The sequence below is a fragment of the Tetrao urogallus genome, assembly GCF_951394365.1.
Source record: "Tetrao urogallus genome assembly, chromosome: 8".
NCBI lineage: Eukaryota > Metazoa > Chordata > Aves > Galliformes > Phasianidae > Tetrao > Tetrao urogallus.
The window spans coordinates 35,141,320-35,148,615 of record NC_136821.1 but is presented as its reverse complement, the minus strand read 5'-3'; positions in this window follow the sequence as shown (position 1 = coordinate 35,148,615).

Genomic DNA, 7,296 nt, shown 5'->3' with positions numbered 1-7,296 from the left:
ACCAGGACATGGCTGATGCCATGACCCATCAGGACTAAGCACTGAATACATCCTCCAGTCACAAGGCACAGAGCAGACTCCAGGCCCATTTACCTTATAAGCCCTTTGCTAATTAGCACACACCTGAAGAAGTCCCACATTGCCCTGACCTCTTTTGCCAAACCAGAGCCCAGCTAACCAAACAAGTGCCTGAGACCACTTGGTTTCCCCCATCAGATCCTCCTAATGCTCAGCACTCACTCTCTGCACATAGATGAATGGGATTTTTGAAAAATCACAAAGTTTCTTCAGTGTGGAAAGCTTTGTAAAGAATCACAGGGACAGGGCAGACTTGACACCTTAGCATTTAGCTAACTAATGCCGAGCTGCAAGTTGTTCTCTGTATCCTCTCCAACACAAGGCATTCAGCACTTGCTGGTCTCACTTTCCAAGTGCAGGCAACATATCTAATGGCTCTACCAGACATTCTGTCCTCCACTGCCAACACCAATGAGAAGACTGGACAAGGCTGCTTTGGGAGCCCCACATTGGGCACCAAGAATTGTTCTTCCCAGTGGGGTTCAGGCCCAATGCACACAGTCAATAAGAAGATTCAGAATCCATGCAAAGCCTCTATTTTAATTCTGAGTGGAGTCAGGCCCTTGGTGATCCTTAACAAAGCAAGCACACCCCAAACAGAAGTGCAGTTATTTATATAGTGCTGTTTACAGAACAATTTCCCTTTTCTAATTGCTTCCTCTACTGCAACTTTGCTGCATGTGTGTATTATGGGGCTCAAAGATTCTAGATTTAGGATGAGGTTGCTGCTGTCTCATTTTAGCCTCACCTCAATACTGATGAGTGCGTTTTTTAATACGCAGTCAGGCCTTAATGAACCAAAATATCACTTATAGGGCCATTCCTCATCCTCCCTTGTTTGCTTTTTTGCTCAATTTTTCCCATATTTGTGATTGATTGCTTATACTTTCTTGACTACAGGTTGCCCCTTTGAGACTACTGCGTCTGCTTGCTTGTCCTTGGTGGACTACGTTAGGATTAAGGTAGCCTTCAGCATCCTATCAATACTCAGCAATGCCAATATCACACCTCCCTGCCATTCCTCATTGCTGCATTCATAACTTGTGCTGTAGTGGTGGCTACATATTCTTATTTTGGGGAAAAACCTCCAAGCACTTGCAGTCAAAAAAGGAAAGCTACTCCCATCTTTATTCAAAGCAAGTCATGTTCCAAGCAATGCTGAAAGAACAAGCAATTCATCTCTTCCTCAGTCTGGGCTTTGCACTCCAAAAGTGATAAATAATGATGTTGCAAAACTAAGCCAAGCAAAGTCATCAGAAGAGTTCCTCCTGTCCCTGGCTCTCACCAGGGATATCTTCCAGATGAGCCAAATGCAGTTCACAGCTGTGACAGTTCAACAGTGCTCATAATCCAACACCAGCTCTTACTTCAGAGCATTGCCACAGTTTATTCATCTTTCCTGGACGAAGGACACAGTTGTCAGGAGCTCCTTCCTTCTCACAAGAGGCCAGATTGCAGGATGGCAGACAACCGCAAGGCTGCACGCTGGAGGAATCTGACTGTTTGCATGGCAGATGGGTGGATTCTGGTAGGCAGCACTAATACTGAAAGTACTTTTGGACAAAGACCCGTAAAGGCCATGTAGTTGTAAGACATGATAATAAACAGCTGCCCACGTGTGGGCCTTGAATGTCACCGGATTCAAAAGTCATGCTACAAACAAGGAAAGGGCTCATGTGGCACTTGCTAAAAGTGCACATGAAAACAGAGACTGTGCTAGAAAAAAAAGCCATGCCTGCGTGGGGGGGGGATAAGCAGAGAGTGTAAAAAGGGAAGCTTATCAGAGCCACGTTACGGGGTAGTGCCACACCAGACGTGTGTGCCATCCCACCCAAGCTGTGATGTGAGTGCATCTTCCAAAATGAAGTTGACTTTTTTTTTGCCAGCCAACTTAAATTTCAGCATTGGGAACATGATCAAAATACTGACTGAAACTTCATCAGAAGTCAGAGCCTCCTCTGTACATCCATTCTCGTTGTTCACTGCAGCTACAGAGATTCCCTCCAAGCTCTTGGACACACTCACCTGTAGCAAAGCCTGTCCTTCCTCTTTTTCAGATCTCCTTAACTGCTCTCTGTGCCATGGGAAGGCCAATAATATTCCTCCCCCTACAGCCAGGACAAGGTACCACAATGCTGAAGATTTAAACTGAGCTGGAGATTCAAGATTCTTAAGAGAGCCTGCTGTGTCCTGTCCAACTGGGCAGAGAGTGTTGAAAACAAACTGGGCAGGGGGGTTGAAAACAGGCTGGACATATCTCCAGAGAGTAGAGATCAGTGGATGATCAGGATGATGGGATTGAGTGCACCCTCAGAAAGTTTGCAGGTGACACCAGGCTGGGAGTAATTGCCGCTCTGCCAGAAGGTAGAAAGGCCAAACAGAAGGACCTGGATAAGCTGGATTGCTGGGATGAGGTCAGCTGTGTAAGTTTCAACAAGACCAAGTGCCAGGTCCTGCACTTTGGTCACAACAACACCAGGCAATGCTACAGGCTTGCCAAGCACCTTAAGGCAGGGAGATACATCCAACTTAGCGCACACTGAAAACAGTTACGCACCATTTAAGAAAAGAGAACATCAGAGTTATTAAACTTCTCCTACACGACTGTTTTCAGACCACTTTCACTCCCAGCTGTTCCCAGACTACTGGGAGAACAATCATTCCGAAATTCTGATCATTGCAATATACATTTTCATTAAAAATGTAAATTGTGCAGCGCTGCTACATCTGTACTCTTGAAAACAGTCCAAACACCATATCAGCCACCCAGAAACTACTCCCCATGGCTTGTTTCCTGGCAGATAAAAGTTAATGATGTCTCTCTAGGTAAAAGAAAAGCTGGCTATTTGCATTTTTTTTTTTTTCCTTTCCTAGCTCTGGCATTGGCAAAATCAAAAGGCTCCCTAAAAGTTCTTCTCTGTGGTTAACTTGTTTCTCATTATGCAGAAGCCTAATTGCTGTATTGACTATAGGCGATAGCAACAGGAAAAAGTCTTCCAGATTTTGCTCAAACTAACAAAGACTTTGAGACCTGAGCCATTGTTCACAGACACCAACAGAGACTCAACTTCAACTCCCTTTGGATCTTGTTTGTCCCTGGAGAAACTAGGAGGCAATGGTACACCAGTGCACAGTCCATGGGTTGTCAGAAGTCATTCAGCTCTTGCCCACTTGGGTCAGCTGGGATGGAGGAGAACAAGTCTTTCTTTTTTCCAATTTCTCTAATTGCCCACATACTCTCCTGAAATGGTACCCTATGCCACGCTGGCTGCATTTCTCTGTGCCATTCTCAGCTTTCTCTTAAAGCACTAGCAAGACTGAAAGATTTGATGGCCAAAAGGACAGTGAAGTGAAAACAAATGAACATATTGACACCTCAGCTTCCCATACCCACAGTGGGAACGGAAAGGATGGAAACAGATCCATCTTGTATGTTCAGATTTTGCACTCTGGAAGTTTCATGTTTTGCAATATCTGCTGTAGTTCCAGGGAACTCATTGAGCTGTTCTGTCTCAGGACTGAAAGCTGTAGGAAACTGAGCTCATCACAACAATTTACAAAGATTAAATTCAATGAGCGTGTAGAGGCAGTGCCCAAACCCCTTTGCACTGTAATGCTAAGGTGCACCATCCATGCTGGTCTAAGAAATGCAGCATAAACCTGCGTGGTTCTTACTGTCGTTGCTGTGGACTTTGAGAGTGAAGCAATAGAAAGCACACATTGCAGCAAACAAAATCTCAACACTGCACACTGGGCGGCTGCTCTTAAACATCACAGCCTGCAGCAGAACTTCAGAGGTCTCTCTCTTCGTTCCCTTGAGCCTTTGAAACATTAAATATTTATATTTCCTGTTTCTGCCAGCTCAGCAGTAATAGTTCTTATGGGGTCACTGGTAAAATGCTGTAGTTGATGCAAGACAAACTTTACCTCCAGCCTCAAAGACCATTACCTGGAAAGCCAAAGAAAGAGAGATACATCTTCCTAGTTTTTGTTTTGTTTTTTACATTTTGCTGACCATACTGATAATTTTCAAGGCTTTTTTCCTTATCCCAAACATTGTACATAAGCGTTCATCTGCAAATATCTGCCCATCAGTTCACCATCAGCTTCCAGCAGAGCTGAGTAAATATTTCCAAATGAACTCTGTGTTTCATCGCTTGCAAGCTCTTCTAGGTGCATGACTATCTCATCAAGTTTATTTAAATGTGCAGCACGCTGTTCCAAATCACATCTTGCTGTACTGGGACTGTCTGAGATAGAGTTGGTGTTCTTCACTGCAGCCCACATGGTACTGTGTGTTAGTGCATTAAGTTTTGCAGTTTCACTTGAGCACAAATGCTAGGGCTTACTAAACAAGCTGTCACAGCAATTGTTTCATCCTGTGTAGGGGGGGAGACTGAAGTTTGCTTGCACTGGTCCTGTGCTGTTGTGTCCATTGAATGTATTCTCAGAAGACAACCTGCTGTTGTCACAGCAGCTGTCCCAGCTGAATCCTGGACTCTGCAGGAGAACCTTGATTTGCTGTTAATCCCTGCTCTCTCTCTTAACACTCCACAAAAAAAAACACAACCAAATGACCAACAACATAAAAAACACCAAGCCAACCCCCCCCTCTTTCTTTTCTGGAGAAGTTTAACCAGCAAGGAAGTCTACTGGGCACTGTGGCAGCCCCATTCTTGCTGCAGGGCTCCATCCATCCATGCAAAGCCCACAGACCTCTTTCAGCCACATCCATCTCCTTTCTACAAGGCAGCAGGGAGCCAGGCGGGCTCCTTCCTTCCTTCCCCTCCTGTCTCTGGAGGAGATCCCCACTCCTCCCAGTCCTCAGCTGGTGGCCATAGCTGAAGGAAGCCAAGCTCAAGGCTTGAGTTGTCCAAGGATTCATTGCCACAAAGGAAAGGCACGCACACACACAAGGTGGAGAAGCAGGAATAGGTATCCCAAGCATTTTGTTCTTTCAGACTTCATCTCGATGTTACATTCACCATTTCACAAAGGAATTATTCACTATGAGTCCTGGCATGTATCCTGCAGGTTTTATAAATTAAAGTTATGTACAGAAAGCATATTTTTCACATCCTAGATATGCAAACATCACACAAGAAATAATTTCTAGAAAGTAAATCGATGTTAATTATTTATAATGTGATTCTACATACCACAGAGTACTATGAAGGTCTTGCTAAGTTCTTCCTAATCCTTTTTACAGGAAAATACTGAAATTTCCATATATATAAAAATCAGGAACACTACTATTTGTAATGCTCTACACCCCGGGACAAAGCAGGCTGTACAGTAACATCAGGAAAGGTCAAGCAGCAAGAAATAATTAGTAACCCTTCTGTCAAGGCGTCATCAGTTTTCCCTGGAAAACTATTGCTTTTACAGAAGAAAACAGAGCAGCTTCTGCAAACAATGAAGCAGGACGATCTGGAGTGTTTTCTGATATGTAAGAAAAAGGGGTCAGATTTAAAGGTCTACCTGCAGAATGCATGCGTGTACTGGCCTCTTTGATCAGCTTGCTGTACCTCAGTCAGCTGCATCTCAGAGGTAGAAACATTCCCCCAAAACATCCATGCTTTGTATCCTTCTGTTGCCCTGTTGTGCTTTTTAGCCGGGCAGTAAATGGTTCTCTTTGCACTAGATGGGTTGATTTGCCATAGGAAATGTTCTGCTTCCAGAGAAATTCTCTCTCCACCTACCTAGCTGTTTATGTCCTGCCTTCATACATCCTGCCTGATGCCCCTCAAACCAGCTGTATGCCATGGTAAAGCACATGGACTAAAGGTGCCATAGTGAGATAAGGAAAACTAAGTCTTCAGAATCAAACGTACTGGGTGATTGCTCCTAGATGCTGGAGATGAAGATGGATACATATTGCGAGGTAAATGAGGGGCATTTGGAGTGGTTTCCCTACAGCTGGTAATGCGCCCAGTTTTATCACACAAATGCCACACAAATCAGCTGCTATTTCAGAAAGACAACAGCAAGAGCAGCCAGAGCATAGCAACTATAACAAAATTTGAAGCTAGCCAACAACCTCTTCGCAACTCGAAATCCACAATGCAGACATCTGCAAACAGATGCTTGAAAGAAAAAACAAATTACAATGCTCCAATCCCACCCATAGAAACAAGTAAGGATTATACATGAGGCGTTTCCAAAGTACTTCTGTATGAATTACATCCTTTTCACGCAGGATTGTAACAGTTGATTTTCTGCATTGCTAGCTACACATTTACAGGTAGAAGAGGGAAGTTCATCTGCAGTCCAAGGTAAGGCTGTTGGACCTGAGATGCCAGCATTACAGACTTCAGCGGATAGGCTGTACATGAAGAGATGGCTACTACATGAAGGAGAGGAAAGGGAGATTTATTCAGACAAGCAATTAGTCGCTAAAGGAAACCCATGAATAGATTCCTTCAAGTGAAATTCAAAAGCAGAGTGATTACAGCAGCAGCAGTACACTTGGAAGTAAGAGTGAATTTTAACAGAAGCTGATAAGAACTATCTTCTGTCACTGAGTTTCTGGGAAAGCAAGGGAAAATGAGCTTGAGTAATGCAGGAGTTCTGACAGGAGAGAAACAGTCTTAACGTTTTACCATCGTCATCCAACAAGGTGAAAAGGTTGTCTTGTTAAAAACAGAACTGAGACACTGACACTCTGGTGAGTTGGTGACTGTTTGCGTGGTGGTTTCTGCCAGCTTTGAGATTCTTGGTGAATCGGAACCTGTGTGAGCAAAAGGAAAATTTTAGAGTTGAGATCGTAGATTTGCTTTCACCCTCATTCTATCCACTTGGAACCTTGGATGTCTTGCAAAACACTTTGAATCAGTGAACTCTCTGCATCACCTCACATCATAGAATCATTCGATGGAAGGCACCCCTAAAGGCCACCTGGTCCAGCTCTCCTGCAGTGAACAGAAACACCCACAGCTCCATCGGGTGCTCAGAGCCCCATCCAGCCTGACCTTGGTCGTCTCCAGGGACAGGGCATCCACCAGCTCTCTGAGCAACCTGTGCCAGTGCCTCACTTGTTATGTCTTTGCAGATGCTCACATCCAGGATGTCACGTAGACATTTTAGTGGGCATGAGCTGGAAAGGGACTCCATCTTTTCAACACACTGATTAGTAACAACCAGAGGTCACTCCCATGAGGTCTGACATAAACAGGTTGGAAGGGCCTCCACAGAGACCGGTTCTGTCCACCATTCTGA